This window comes from Nyctereutes procyonoides, unplaced genomic scaffold, assembly GCF_905146905.1.
Source record: "Nyctereutes procyonoides isolate TBG_1078 unplaced genomic scaffold, NYPRO_anot_genome, whole genome shotgun sequence".
Taxonomy (NCBI): Eukaryota; Metazoa; Chordata; class Mammalia; order Carnivora; family Canidae; genus Nyctereutes; species Nyctereutes procyonoides.
In genome coordinates, this window is record NW_026575141.1 from 11,239,515 (window position 1) to 11,256,593 (window position 17,079).

Below are 17,079 nucleotides of genomic sequence, written 5' to 3' on the forward strand. Positions count from 1 at the left end.
TTTAGATAATACAATAATATATTATTTTATTTTCTACTTAAATATAAATTAATTTGCAACAGATTTCTCTGAAGAGACTATATGGACTCAGCTCCTTCTCCACTATATGGACTCAGCTCCTTCTCCAGTTGACTTCTAGTTTGACGATAATTTGCTTTGTGGTCTTTCTGTCACTACACTGTATTGGTGGCTAACAACCTTGACCATTCATCCCTGAAGATGCTTAGATACTATCTTCAACTACTGTATTTTCATGTGGCTACATTTAGCAGCACTGTTTCCAAACTGTCTGTCACTAGTACTTTTCAACCTCTGCCTAACTTTTCCATATTCTTCTCAAAGTTTATGAACTGATTTCTCCTGTCTTTACCTTCTCCAAACTATGCTACATCTTGCACTTTTCTCCAAAAAAATTTTTTTAACTTTTTCATTGCTTGAGAAACAAAACAAAAATTCCTCTCCATTTTTGACCTAGGTTTCTTCTTTAAAAAATTTGCTTTTGATCTCAGTCTTCTTTTGTTCATTATAAAATTCATCTAACTAATTTGGCTCAGCACATTGGAAGGCATTCATACGATGATGAAGATGAGGGTAGTACCGATTCTTTCCTGATTAACTCTTCCTTACACCCTCTCAAACCAGGGCCGACTTGCAAAGGTACCGTGACCAGCCTTTGAGAAGCAGTTGGGAAGAGTTTGCCATGAATCACAGTGTCATATCATTTCTGTCAGCATAGAGTAATGGCACGTTGAGAGTTCCAAGGTCACATTGCCTAATGGAATTCTTGTGCTCTGTGAGGGTTATGGGAATGAGTGGACAGGAATGGCTACAGGGTGCCAAGACTGGAGATGAAATGAATAAGCATGACATAGGGTTACTATGCTTTAGGTCATTTATGTTGACTTACTCCTAAGGTTATTACAAAAGTGTACCTTTTCAAAAGATTGTACTTTACTTTGCTACAGATTCAGATATTTGCTAATATTGAAGTGTCCATAAATAATATAACAAAAAGGAACAGTAATATCAAGTTTGTATTTGATATTAGTCTTCAGTCACTCACAGTACTATGTCCTAGCCTTAAAATTGTGGCATCCTAAGGGTTCTTCAGCTATTTAAAGGGTGTTGTAAAATGTTCAGAAATCTATCAGAGCAAAATGAACTTGGGTTTGCAATCATGTATAAATCAATTTCAGAACTCTACTAATATTAGATGGAATCTAAGATTGTCTTCACCCACTCCTTTGCTATGGTTTTCTTTTTTAACTTTTTATTTTGAGATACTTATAGATTCACATGCAGTTGTAAGAATAACATAGAGAAATCCCCTGTACCCGCCCCAGTAGTAATATATTGCATTTTTGGTTTGATATTCATGAGAAATATTGGTCTATAGCCTCCTTTCCTCCCTTCCGCCCTCCTCATCCTTCCTTCCATCTGTCTCTGGTTTTAGTATCAAGGTAGTACTAGTTTCATAAAATGAATTGGGAAGCATTCTCTCCACTTCTATTTTCTGGAAGAGATTGGGGGTTGCCTGAACGCTTTTTAAACTCCCATTGTTCTGAGTATCACACAGCACATACACATACCTTATCGCAGTCTATTGTTGCTGCCATTTTACTTGCTCGAGTGAAATGTAGAAATGTCATTTCCATTACACCCATTTACCCTCTCCTATTTATAATCTAATGGTCTTCTATATTCCTCTACTTACATTTAAAACCACATCGGGCTGTGTGGTTAATTTTTTAAATAAAATCTTGCTTCAACCATCAAAAACATTTAGAAAACACAATAGGAGACAGGTTATTGTATTAGCAATATTTTGCTTATGACATTCTTTCTTCCCGATATTCCAAGGTTCCCTCTTTTATTATTTCTCTTCTGTTTGTTTTTTTAAAGGTTTTATTTATTTATTTATGAGAGACACAGAGAGAGAGGCAGAGACACAGGTAGAAGGAGAAGCAGGCTCCCTGTAGGGAGCCCGATGCGGGACTCTATCCCGGGTCTCCAGTATCACGCCCTGGGCTGAAGGCGGTGCTAAACCTCTGGGCCACCCGGGCTGCCCTCTCTTTTGTTTAGAGAACTTCTTTTAACCCTTCTTTTAAGGTGGGTGGGCTAGTGACATATCTGCTTAAGTGTCCTTCAAATAAAATGTCTTCATTTTCTCTTCCTTCCTAAAGGGTCATTTCACTGAATTTGGAATTCTGGGTTGAGGTTGCTTTTCCTTCAGCACTTAAAAAAGGTTGTGCCACTTTCTTCTGAGCCTCGTAGTTTCTTATGAGAGATCCAGTGCCATTCAAATCATTTTTCCCTATAATGATGTGTCATTTTTCCATGGCTGTCTTCAACATTTTTCTGTGTATTTAGCTTTCTTTTTTGTATTTACTTTTTAAAGAGCAGCTTTAGGTTCACAGCAAAATTAAGTAGAAGGTATAGAGATTTCCCATATTTAGTTTGATATCCTTCCAGTTCTTGGTCTGTTGAGTGTAACTCAGTTGAAATGTGGATATTGGAAATATGACGTTATAAAACTCTAGATCTTACATAAGCCTACTGTTTTCCTTGATTTTTAGACATCGCTTCAGCTGAAAAAGGGATACATTACTGCCTCATTCCTGTAAGTGGAGAGAGAAGTCCAGGTTCTTCACTTGGACTCCATTCACACTGAGGTGGGAGGCGGTCCTTGTTACTGCTGGGCAGAGGTGGAAGTTTTGACTTCCTACTAGCCTCCACTCCTACCTTCCTGGCTGGGAGGAGAAGTGCATTGTAAGAGTTCTCCACATGGTCTCCACTGGCATCTGGGGTGGGGTGGGGGTGCATAGGGATGGGAGTGGGAGGAAGGAGGATGGCGAGGAGGCCTTGGTATCCCTGTGTGGTGGTTGAAGTCTTAACCCTACTGAATCCCTTCTGACACCACCCTGGAGGGAAAGGGAAGAGAATGCTTCATTTCTATTAGGTGAGGAAGAAAAGTTGGCTTTTTATTTACTCCTCCTTGACATGGCTGGGGCAGACAGTGAAATTGGGGTGTCTTCTTACAACCTAGCAAGGATGGGAGCTGAAGCTTGCCACTTAGCTTTTCAGGTGTGGGTCTGAATGATACCACAGTTTTTTCCTATGTTGTTTGGCTAGAGTAGCTACTGTCTAAACAATTTCTGTCTTGCTAGGCTGACCCTTTCCTGGTCCTTTGCTGGAGAGAACAGGCTTTTATTAGGGCTCCTTTTTGTCTGTGCATACTGGCATTTCATATTCTTCTCCTCCAAGCCTGGGACATAAGGGGGCAAAAATGACACAAAGCAAAACAAAATGGGAAATTCATCACCATGTCATTCTTTGGATTCAAATGTCCTTAGCTGGTTTGCCTTTTTCAGAGCCTTCTTATGTTTGTCTCATGTACCATGTTCAGTGTTTTTAGTTGGACTTAGCAGGAGGAATAGGAAAAAATACATCTACTCCATCTTCTTTTAACTTGCTGCCTAATTTTCTAAATCTGTTTTCTCTAATAAAACACAGAGGCAAAGAAAGAAGATCCTAAAATCAAATTAGCCAGTATTTGTATTTGTTCATCAATTGAAGAGATGTGAAGTACTTGCTAAAAAGCTTTCTCTAACTTAGCTGCTCATTTCCCCCCTGCATCCTCTTAGTAACATCTAGTCCAATATGTCTACTTATAAAAATCTGTACGTTTTTCTACGTAAGACATGAGAGTAGGTGGACATATCTCAGTCTGGCCTCAGGCTTATTCAGCAATAAAATAGGAAGTCAAATGCCAATAATTAGAGATGATAACATGGCACAATAATGAGGCAATATTAAAGAAACCAGAGTTCAAGCTCTTCATTCATACAGCCTTATGTCATGTTTTGCATTATGTTGTGCTGCATTCATTATACTTATTTTTACATCTTTCCTTCCTGTGAGCTTCCTAGACTGTGAGCTTCTCCAGGAAAGGAGACAACACAAATATAGTAGCTGGCACATTGTAAGTACCTGATAAATCCTACTTTCTGCCTTCTTGTCCACTTGTTTTCCGTCCCTCACTAGTTCAGGATCAAGGCAGAAAGCCCAGAATAGAATCTGCATCTGCAATTAATCTAGGCTTAAGGCTTGAAGAAGATCTCTGAATCAATGACCAGTTACCATCAATCAGTACCTCAGACTGATCTTGCAGGAAGTGCTGGCCACCTCCCAACTCCCACCATCTTAGAAGATCATGACAGAGCAGACACCATGGAATTAAAAGGAAGGGGTTTGTCAGAGCACCTGGTTGACTCAGTTAGTTAAGCATCTGCCTTTGGCCCTAGTCATGATCCTGAAGTCCTGGAATCAAGTCCCTTGGGCTGACCTTAGCGCTGTGTGGGCTCCCTGCTCAGTGGAGAGTCCGCTTCCCCCTCTGCCCCTCCCCACCTGCTTGTGCTCTCTCACTCTCTCTCTCTCAAATAAATAAATAAAATATTTTTTTTAAAAAAAGCTAAGGGGTGGGGTGCCTGGGCGGCTCAGTGTTTGAATGTCTGCTCAGGTCGTGATCCTGGGGCCTGGGGATCCAGTCCTGCATCAGGCTCCCCTCTGTCTATGTCACTGTCTGTGTGTGTGTGTCTCATGAATAAATAAATAAAATCTTAAAAAAAAAAGAAAGATTGTAGAACGCTGTCTTCCACTTCCTTTCTCTTAGAGCTCTGACCAATTTTGTCAATATTTGTCCATTTATTTAATATATATTTATGGAAGAAGAGAGGGGTGGAATTAGAAGCATCCCCCTAGAGCCAAGTTTTGCAGACTGCGAACTGGGGATTGCCAGCAAGTACTTAGTAGGCAACAAGGGTCCCTTAGATAACAAGTGTTCATGGTCAAATAAGTTTGAGAAATGCTGCTTACCACACTGCTCGCTCAGAGGATCACAATGCACATTGAAGATCGAGAAGTTTTGGGGTAAAAAAAATCACCTAGCTTTGTTTACCCTTGTTTCCTCCCCACACCCCTATCTCACAATACCCACTGAAAGCATTTATACTCTCTTTAGCCTTACACGTAAAACTGCTTCTAAGAAAGTTATTCTCAAAGTTCCAAGAGCAGGGAAGCAATGCAGAACAGATGGGAGTGAAGAGTGGAGCCCTGGAAGAAAGATGGTGTGATCTTAATTTGGCTGAGGTGAGAGGCAGATAAGGATGTGGTGGAGTACATACGGGATTTTACCTACTGAGAGACTAAAAATGAAGTGGAAATTTAGACTTACAGAGGCTATCAAGACAGCTTTTAGAGAGCAATCATTGTACTGGTCAAGAATGGTACCTTTTTCAATAATATAGACTTTTATCAGTTGATGTCTCAGCAAGGCAGGAATGGTACGTTCAAAATTAGGATATTCAGGGCACATGGGTGCCTCAGTGGTTGAGCGTCTTTCTGTGGCTCAGGGCGTGATCCCAGGGTCCCAGGATCGAGGTCAACATCAGGCTCCCTGCCGGAAGCCTGCTTCTCCTTCTGCCTGTGTCTCTGCCTCTCTGTGTGTGTGTCTCTCATGAATACATAAATAAAATATTAAAAAACAAATTAGGATATTCAGGGAAGATTTAATGAAGGACCTAGTAATAAAGATATGGGCAGAACATAGGGTATAGGGGATATATCATAACAGATAGTGGAGACCTTGGGGCCACAAAAATGGGAGGCGTTGCCTTCCCCAGGCCAGCATCGTAGGGGGGGTAGCTGTTGCCAGAACTCATATTAAGTGTCATGCAGGGAAAACTGCTTTGAGAAGGGCAGTGAGGCCCTCCAAGTGCCCCCAGGCTCCCCTTCAGCTGAGCTCACAGAAGTCAGTCTCCCAGGGCAGAGAGTAGTACAGAGAGAAGGATGGAGCGTAAATACGGAAGAACAAAGGGAAGATATTTGGTACATGTCTCAAGAAGGAAGCCTCTGGAAAGTAGGTAAAGATATTTGAATTCTGCCATTTTCTGGCCCTGATTATCTATGATTCATGCAATCCTTCTGAAGTGGTCATCTACTGTGTCAGGACACGGCATTAAGCACAGCCAAGACACAGACATGAAGATAGAGACACAGCCCTCAGGTATGCAAAAATAACTACAAACAGAGTGAAAAATGAGCAAATGACTAAAATACAGAGAGAAATATAAACATCAAAAGTTGTACAAAGTATATGGGAGTTTTGGTGCAGAGAATTTGCATAGCTAACTTAAGACTTTGGCCTTGATATGTAATGCTAATAGAAAAAATTGTTGGCTAAAGTAACCTGTCTGGTATAAATGCAAATTTTGAGAATTTAAAATGTACTTGATTTAATTTCATCTGTTAATAGCCAATAACATCCCATAATAAAAAATTTAGCTATTCAATGAATTGCTTTCAGAACTAAGGTATATATGCAAGATTTTCACGAATGCTAAGTGTTGTGAAACATCTCATGATACAACGTTCTTAATTTTCCTTTTTTTTTAAGGTTTTATTTATTTATTCATGGGAGACATAGAAAGAGAGGAGAGACACAGGCAGAGGGAAAAGCAGGCACCCTGTGGGGAACCCCATGCGGGACTCGATCCCAGGACCCTGGGATCACAAAGGCAGACACTCAGTCACTCAGCAACCCAGCTGTCCCTCATCCAATGTTCTTAAAGATCCTTTTACATATTTGTTCTCATAGAAGAAACACCCTGAACTAGTTTTTCACTTTATCCTAACAACTTCCATTTTGGGATATTTCTCTCCAGGTGTTGTCTGTGTACATATTCTGGACCTGGGCTGTCTGAACCCAAAGAATTTTATACCATTTTTTACTTTAGGGAGGTAGATTATTACAGCCATGCATTTTTTCAAAAAATTCTGATAGTCTCAGCTCTAGCTTGGCTGAAACTGGCTCTTTACCAAAGCAATGGAGAAAATCCACGGATAAGTCCCAGATGAGTCATCTATTTAAACTCTAAAGGATGGGAGTCATGGGGTCAATGCCCACACTGATAGACATGTTTTGCATAAGAGAATTGAGGAAGGACAATGAACTTTTTTGGAAATGAAAAAATTTGCCACATACCAATTCTGATTGAATTAGGGAAGCCTCAGCTGAAAACTGGTTTGATTATAGAAATAAAATATTAGAGTTATGACTTTGGTAGTACTGTTTAAGCTTTCTCTATCTTTTGACTAAAACAGAAATTTTAAAAAGTCCTCCTTTCTCTTAACCGTGCCCTTTCCCTTCCTCCTCAAACAGAATGGTGTGATTTCCTGTGTAAGATGCTAGGAGTTGTGCCTCCCTGATGCTTGTGAATGAAACGTTATGGGCACAGCAGCTCTCTTGCTGGCTACCCACATGCTTTGGAGATGCAAGGTAGGTTTCTAAAGTGTAGTCTTTTCTTTCTTCACTTATGGAAGTTGTAAGGTATATATTTTCATCTTTATAATGGAAATCAAAAAGGTAAGATGTGGTTCATTTTATTTATTTTGTATATTTTTTTTGGAGTTCAACTTGCCAACATATAGCATAACACCCAGTGCTCATCTCTTCGATGTGGTTCATTTTATGAAATCTCACTGCACATTTGTAGGAATGTGAACCCCCTAAAATAAGGCATATCTCAATACTCTCGCCATTTCAAATTGACCACGGCAAGAATACAAATCAGTCTATTCTGGCACACCATGCTTTCACACCTGGTCCCTACCTCACTTCCCAGACTTATCCCTCGGACGGCCACCACTCACTCCTTCCAACACACAGCACCGGAAACTGACCACCGTGAGTCACTGCCCATTCCAGCCGTAGGGGCTGTTCTACACTGCTCTTTGCAGCCACACCCCCTTCCCTACTGTCCATCTGTCAGGTAGATAGATACTCAGTTCTCCAGGCAGAATTTTTAAGGCTCGAACACTCCCAGGAGGAGTGATCACTCTCTTCTTGATTCCTCAAGAAGTCTTGCATCATGACACCAATACATATTACTAACCTAATCTCTTTTTTAAATAGATTTTATTTATTTATTTATGAGAGACACAGAGAGAGGCAGACACATAGGCAGAGGGAAAAACAGACTCATATGGGGAGCCTGATGTGGGACTCGATCCCAGGACCCTGGGATCATGACCTGAGCCGAAGGCAGATGCTCAACCACTGAGCCACCCAGGCACCCCTAACCTAATTTCTTGTCTCTCAAACTGTGGTCTCCTCATCTTATTATTTTGCCCCCAGTATCTAGTCCAAGCACTTCACATAATTGTCAAAGGAATAAATACAAACACAACTTCCTTTTCACGTAAGAGAACTGGTAGCCTTGAAGAGCAAGGAAAATACGAAGTGAAGGCAACCAACATTATTTTTTTTGCTTATAGTCTACATACGGAGTATTGTCCTAAATCCTTCATTATGATATTTCATGCTCAAGTAATCCAGTAAGGAGCTATGGAAATCCCTTAATTGCCAAAGAGGAAATAAAGGCTTAGTGAAAAATAAGTAACTTGCCCAAGAATCATACATGTTAACAAACTGGCAGTTAAAAGAGAAACCCAGATCTTTCCAGCTGGAGAGACTAGGTGCTTCTCCATACAATCAATGAGAGGGAACACATTTCCGTGTGGCTGACCAGTGAAGAAAGCGAAAACATTAGTTTCCAGCTCCAAGGTCACTTTTCCTTATGACCAAAACTGGCTCTTTTGAAAGAGTCAAAATATTTCATCATGTACCTTTGCCTTTTGCACATATCTGGAAACATTCCTGCTTTTCTCTTTGCTATTCTGATTTCTCCAGACTCCAAGGGCAGAGGTCTTTCACCTTGCTGTGAGAAGTTCCAAGTGGAACAAAGGACTACAGTTGCAGAAGGTGCTCCCTGAAAATTTTTTGTTTAGTCTTTTTTAAAGAGCAAAGATATTTTTTCATTAACATATACTTTTGTTGAGGACTTTCAATGTGCTAGACATTGATAGAAGTGTTGGAGTACACGGGTGAACTAGGTATCCACCAAGACACTGAAATTTTGAGGGACACTTTTAAAGATTAAGAGAGAGTAAGTGAAAATCCTTTATAGGCTCTGGAAAAGTCATTGCTTGTTAGCCATCAATTGGCCTAAAATAGTGGTTTTTATTTTTTACTTTTTTTTAAAGTAGGCTCCACATAGTGTAGAGCCCAATGTGAGGCTTGAACTCACAACCCTGAGATCAAGACCTGAGCTGAGATCAAGAGTTGGACACTTAACTGACTGAGCCATTCAGGCGCCCCAAAACTCTGAATTTAGTAGGCTCAGCTAGGTGGTTCTCATCTCATGATGGTGCAGTCAGATGCTGGCTGGGTCTGTACCCGAACACTCAACTGGGCTGGATGTCTGAGATACTCACTCACATGGTTAGCACTTCATGCAGGCTGTGGGCTAGAGGATCAGTTGAGTCAAGTAATGTGGCCTTCCCATGTGTCTGAGGCTTCTCCTTACAGCATGGTGGCTGGGGTCTGAGTTGGGGGATGGTCATCATATCTCAGGATCTGGTCCTCAGCTTCCAACACTCCCAAACTCCATCTTGTCAGAGAGGGCTCCCAGAGGAAAGCAGGCAACTGTGCATACCCCACCACAGTGCCTCATGCCACTTTCTACTTCATTTAGCCAGCTCCAACCACAACGTCCTTCTTTCTGTACATCAAATTCTCTTTGAACAGGCTATTTCCTCTACTTGAAATCTCTCCCTCCTCCCCTATGTCCTGTCTCCCCATTTCTACTACTTCCTTGGTAATTCCTCTTTGTTTCAGATTTCAGCCAGAACTATCATTTCAGAAGCAACAAATTCTTAAGTTTAACTGAGTCTATTTCTTTTTTTAATTTTTTGTTGTGAAATATAGACTCACAGGAAGTTGAAAAAAACTGTAGAGTGGTGTGGATCCCTCATCCAGCTTCCTCAAATGATGGCATATAGTCACTATAGGACAAAATCAAACCGAGGCCATTGACATCGGTACCACACTATTACCAGACTACTCCAATTTCTTAAAAACAACAAAAAATTTTTTTCTTTTCCAAAATTATGGACATAAATCCCATAAGGGTTGCCTTTTATTCTGCAAAGCAGAAAAGGCTGGATTTTAGATTTTTTTGGTAATGGTCACTTCCCTATTTTTTATATAAAATTATATGGCCTTAGATAAAAATTCTCTTAATATACATTAACAAAGAACTTTCAGATTTTTTTTAAAGAAAGGAATTTTTTAAAGATTTTGATTTATTTATTTATTCATGAGAGACAGAAAGAGAGAGAGAGAGAGAGAGAGGGAGAGAGAGAAAGATGCAGAGACACAGGCAGAGGGAGAAGCAGGCTCCATGCAGGGAGCCTGACATGGGACTCAATTCCCGGGGTTTCCAGGATCAGGCCCTGGGCCGAAGGTGGCGCTAAACCGCTGAGCCACCTGGGCTGCCCCAGAACTTTCAGATGTTAACTTGTGATAAAACAAAACTGACCCAGAGAGGAAAGCACACACTAAATCAAAAACTTGGCAAAACAGCAGGTACTCATGAAACCTCTACTAGATATCAAGGACTTTGCCAAATGCAAGAATCAAGGGATACAAAGACAGTCATTTTCTCAAAATGTTCACAAACTGGGAGCAGGCATCTGAGACAGAGATGTGAGTAAGAAAAAATGAATCACAAAGACTTCTTATCACAGAGATCTGGGAACAAATAGCTACTTTGTGTGTCAAGAAACAGACTGAAACACATTTTGGTCTAAATTCAGAACCTGATTCTGGTGAAGCAAAGAGAAGGGCGTCATTGTTTAGAGTTGGATATAGCTGGAGAATCCTAGCATGGAGCTAGGAAAATAAAAGAGTGGAATCCAGCAAACAGTACACTTTGGGACCCATCTGTGTTTGGTTAGTACCCTGAGGGCCAAACTTCTGAACGCCTTCTGCTATGATGTCACCTCAAAGCCAAAAGAACAAATCATCTTCCTTCTAAAAGAGTTCCTCATCCTCATCAAACTCACAGCATTTTTCAAGTCAGTTTTTCTTTTACCTTTCTCAGATAGATTATGGATGTGTCTCAGAGTCATCTATTCTCTGTTCTCACCAGCCCAACTCAGACTCATTACCCGTGTTGTTTTGTTTTTTAAATAAAAGCACCTTGCTTAGCTTCTCTGATTTGAGGCTTTTATCAGTTTCCTGAGGCTACTGAAACAAATCACCACAAATCTGGTGGTTTAACAGAGAAAACAATATGGAGGTTCTTCAAAAATTTAAAAATAGAAATACCATATGATTCAGCAATCCTACTTCTGGGAATATAGCTGAAGAAAATGAAATCAGCACTCCTGTGTTGACTGCAGGATGATCACAGTGGTCAAGATATAGAAACCCACATGTCCATCAATGGATGAAAGGATAAAGAAAATGTTGTGTATATACATATATACAATGGAATAGTATTCAGCTATAAAACAAGGTAATTTTGCCATTTATGATGACATGGATGAACTAGAGGGCATTTTGCAAAGTGGAATAAGCCAGAGAAAAAGAAAATTTTTTGGTGGGGCTTTTAGTATTTATAAGATCCTATTATTTACAAACCAAGACAATTTTACTTCTTCCTTTCTGATTTTTTTTTTCTTTTTTGGCCCAATTGCTTTGGCTAGGACTTCAGTAGTATATTGAATAGGAGTGGTAAGAGTTAACCCTTTTCTTTTTCCTGATCTTAGAGGAAAAACTTTCAATCTTTCACCATTAGGTATGATGTTAGCTGTGGGCTTGTCATACATGGCCTTTATTATGTTGAAGTATGTTCCTCTATATATAATTCGTTGAGAATTTTTATCATGAAAATATGTTGCATTTTGTCAAATTCTTTTTCTGCACATATTAAGAGGATCATAAGATTTTTAGCCTTCATTCTATTACTTTAGTGTACGATTTATTCATTTGCATAGTGTTTTCTTTCATTCATTCGTTCATTCAATTTTATTTTTTAAATTCCAGTATAATTAACATACATATTAATTTTAGATGTCTTGCAGTATTCTTATCTGGCTTTGTTATCAGGGCAATGGTGGCCTGGTAAAATGAGTGCTGAAGTGCTTCCTCTTCTTAAATCTTTTGGAAGAATTTGAGAAGGAATAGTGCTAATTCTTCTATGTAGAATTCACCAGTGAAACCATTTTGTCGTGGGCTTTTCTTTGTTGGTTTTCAATTAGTGATTCAATCTCCTTGTTATTGGTCTATTCAGATTTTCTATTTCTTCACAGTTCAGTCTTGGTGGGCTATACGTCTCTAGAAATGTATCCATTTCTTCTAGGATGGCATGTAATCTCTTCATAGTAATCTCTCATAAACATTTGTATTTCTGTGGTACCAGTTGTAATGCTTCCTGTTTTATTTCTGATTTTGAGTCTTCTGTTTTTCTTAGTCTAACAAAAGTTTTGTCAAGTTTGTTTCTTTTCAAAAAATAACTCTTAGTTTCATTGATCATTTCTATGTTTTTCTGGTCTCCATTTCATTTTATGTTTTGATCTTTGTTATTTCCATCTTCCTGCTAACTTTGGGCTTGGTTTGTTTTCCTTTTTCCAGTTCCTAAAGGTGTAAAATTAGGTTTAGTTCTTTCTTAGGTATTTATATTTATAAATTTCCTTTTAGAACTACCTTTGCTGTATCTCCTAGGTTTGGTATGATGTGTCCATTTTTGTTTCAAGGCCTTTTTTGTTTTTTGTTTTTTTGTTTCAAGATATGTCTCTACTTTGATTTCTTCTTTAACTTATTGATTGCTGAGGAGCATGTTGTTTAATTTCCAGATTATTATGAATTTTCCAGCTTTCCTCTTGTTACTGATTTCAAATTCCAAATTATTGTGGTTGGAAAGATACTTGGTATGATTTCATTTTTTTTTTAAGATTTTATTTATTTACTCATGAGAGAGAGAGAGAGAGGCACGGACACAGGCAGAGGGAGAAGCAGGCTCCATGCAGGGAGCCTGACATGGGACTTGATCCCGGGTCTCCAGGATCAGGCCCTTGGCTGAAGGCAGCGCTAAACCGCTGAGCCACTCGGGCTGCCCTGATTTCATTCTTTTTAAAATTTGCTATAACTTGGAACCTATCACATGATCTATACTGGAGAATGTTCTATGTGTGCTTGAGAAAAGTGTATATTCTGTTGTTATTGGATGGAATGTTCTCCACATATCTGTTAATCCATTTGGTGTATAGTCCAGTCCAACATTTCTTTGTTGATTTTCTGTCTTCATTATCTATCCATCATTGAAAGTGGAGTCAACAGTATTGTCTGAAGTCTACTATTACTGTATTGTTGTCTACTTTTCCCTTCATATCTCTTACTATTGGTTTAATATATTAGATGCTCTGTTGTTGGATGCATATATTTTTACAATTATTATACCCTTTTGGGCAGCCCAGGTGGCTCAGCGGTTTAGCACCACCTTCAGCCCAGGGCGTGATCCTGGAGACCCGGAATTGAGTCCCTTGTCGGGCTCCCTGCATGGGGCCTGCTTCTCCCTCTGCCTGTATCTCTGCCTCTCTCTCTCTCTCTCTCCTGTGTTTCTCATGAATAAATAAATAAAATATTTTTTAAAAAATTATTATACCCTCTTAATAAAGTGACCCCTTTAACATTATTTAATGACCTTTGTTTTGTTACCATTTTTGGCCTAGAGACTATTTTGTCTTATTAAGAATAAGCTACCCCTGCTCTCTTTTGGTTTCAACTTGCATGGAATATCTTTTTCCATCCCTTCACTTTTAGCCTATGTGTATCCTTAAAGCTGATGTGAGTCTCTTATAGGCAGTGTATAATTAGGTCTTGATTTGTTATCCATCCAGCCACTCTATTCCTTTTGATTAGGGAATTCAATCAATTTGCACTGAGGACTTATGATGCCATCTTACGGTTTCTGGCTGTATTGTAAGTTCCCTTGTTTCTTTTTCCTCTCTTGCTACCTTTCTGTGTGACTTGATGATTTTCCATAGTGGTGGGTCTTGATTTTTTCTTTTTGTCTTTTGTGAATCTACTATAGGTTTTTGCCCTGTAGTTACCATGAGGCTCACATAAAACATCTTAAAGGTATAACAGTGTATTTTACAAAACATAAAAAAATAGCATACAAAAAACATTAACCTTTTACTTCCCCTTTTCATGTTTTTGATGTCACAAGTTGCCTTTTTTATATTGTGTACTCATTAAAATTATTACAGCCACATAGTTAACACTATTGTCCTTTAACCTTTATACTAGAGTTAAGCAGTTAACACACCACCATATTATAGTACTATAGTATTATGAATTTAACTACATACTTACCTTTACCAGTATGTTGTATATTTTTATATGTTCTCATGTTACTAATTAGTATTGTGTATTTCAGCTTGAAAAACTCCTTTCAGCATTTCCTATAAGGCAGTTCTATTGGTGATAAATTCCTTCAGCTTTTGTCTGGGAAAGTCTCTCTCCTTCATTTCTGAAGAACTTTGCCAGACAGTTTATTTTTGGTTGGCAGGGATTTTTTTTTCCAGCACTTGGAATGTATTAGTGTAGTCTCTCCTGCTAAGAAACCCAATGACAGCCTTATAGGGGCCCCTTACAAATTACAAACTTTTTTTTTCTCTTACTACTTTTAAGCATTTTTGTATTTGATTTTTGACAGTTTTATTATAATATGTTTTAAAGGGGATCTAAATTGATTTTATGTGATGACCCATGAGCTTTGCAAACTTGAATATCCAATTTCTTCCCAGGCTTGGGATGTTCTCAGCCGTTATTTCTTTAAAGAAGTTTTCTGCCCCCTTCTACTTCTCCTCTCCTTCCGGAACTCCAATAATTCAGAAACCGGCTCTTTCAATGGTATTCCATGGATCACAGGCTTTCCTCACTCTTTTCCATTCTTTTTTGTTTGTTCTCCTCTGACTGAATTATTCAATGCTGTTGTCTTCTGTCTCACAGACTCTTTCTTCTGACTGACCTATTCTTCTGCTAATGATCTCTACTACATTTTTCATCTCATTCACTGTATTCTTCAGTTCCAGAATTTCTGTTCCTTTAAATTTTCTCTTTGTTAAACTTCTCATCTTGCTCTTGTACTGTGTTCCTGGTTTTGTTGAATTGTCTTTCTGTGTTGTTTTGAAGTTCATCAAGTCTCCTTAAAACAGCTATTTTGAATTCTTTACCAGATAAAACATAGAGCTCCATGTCATGGAGTCAGTTACTGTAAAATTATTATTGTGTCATGCTTCCTTGATTTTTTCATGTTCCGTGAAGTTTTGCCTGTCTTCCCATGTGAAGTAGCAGTCACCTCCAGTCTATTCAGTGGCTTCAGGAGAGAAATATCTCCCATCAGCTATGCTAGTAACTTGAAGGTTTCATCTGACCCTCTATGAATAAAAGTGACCCACACTTCTTGATCCCGTTATTGGAAGAGACCTTAAGCTTATGTGCCTTCTCTTGACTCTATACCAGGCCATGTAGTGATTGCCTTCCTTTTGTTTTACCAAAGGTAGCAATAAAGCTCAAGTCTGTGGCCTTCCCCTGGCCTGCAGACTTGGGCCAGCCTTCTGTGTGTGCTCACTAGCTGTCTGCCAAGTCTTTTGCTCTTGCCACTGCTCTTGCTGCCACCTTTGGGAACTTGTACAAAAAACTACCACAGGACTGGGCAGAGGCTATGTGTATATCAGTAAGAACACTGAGTGCTGGGGTGCTCCATGGGCCAGTTGGGGGAATTTGCAGGCAAGGTTTTCCCTGTGGCTTGCAGCCAAGTTTCTTGATAGAGTCCACGACACAGTTGGTAGGATCCATGTATCTTCAACGCCTTCTCAAGAGTCCAATCTGCTGCTTTCCCAGTTTCTTCCCACATCCTCTCAAAGTCATGCATCTCAAAATCCAGTCCTCTAGAAGAGGAAAATAAACCTTTTTGGCAGCATTCTGCACAGCTGGGGAAGCCAGGCACTCCTTCCTGTTTTCACTTCCCTCCACAACAGAAGTCAGGGGCTAAGCTCTCTCCTGGGCCTTCAGCTGTGTTGCCATGATAGAGGAGTGGGACAAGTCAAGCTATTCCTCTTACCTTCTCCAATGCATTCAAGCTAGTATTCTTTTTGCTCTTTTTTTCTGGAACTTCTTCTCTGAACTCCTGGACTTCTACAAAGGCTGTGTCATCCATGGGTGACTGTTTACCACAGTGTTTTCTAGAACTGGGACTGAGAGGGCCTGGAGCCAGTTCACAGGCCACCATCCATAGCCAGGACCAAGGTCTTTCTGCCTATTATGTGACACACAGGTGGGTGAGATTTCCCTCAGGACCCTTGGCTTCTGGTGCTAGATCCCACAGCTCCCACAGAGGCACTTCTGTCTGTGGATGGCTGCTAAATTATTGTTGTTGGGGTAGGGGTAAGGACAAAAACACAGGACATCTTATTTCACCATGAGGCTGCTATTACTCTTCCAGGGTATTTTCTTTTAATCTACATTTCTTTCATTATTGAGATTGTGCACTTCTTTATTTTTCTAATGTATTTCTTCCTTGGGAACTACCTGATCATGTCCTTTGCCCCTTCTTCTTTGGTGGTGGTAGCATTTTTTTTTCTTTTTAAAATTCTTTAGATAGTAAGGATATCAATTGTTTACAATAAATATGACAAATACAACTCTAGCTTGTGTCTTTCAATCTTGTTTGTAGTGCTTTTGGGCTTATTTATTTGTTTGTAGTCTGAGTATCATTCTTTGTGGTATTTTCTTTTTTCATTCGCATACATCTGCCACTAGAAGGGTCAGCTTTGGAAGAGACCAATTATTGGGAAAAGTGATTCATTATCAAAACAGAAAAGGAGTTATTATATTTTTTAAAGTGCAGAAATATTAAGATCCTGTAAGAGCCCTTTATAAGAGCAACGCAAAATATTTGACATATAGCAGAGTATATGCTGTACCCTGTGTATCCTGTGCCACCCTCCCACCCCTAAAATTCTGCATTGATATGTGTAGTTGGTTTGAAAGCCATCATAATGTAGAAACACAAGAACCAGTGGGATCAAGTCCACAGAGAATGAGGGCCAGTGGTTCCTTAGGACCCACTGTGAAAAAACATATACAATGGGAATTATTTACACTAT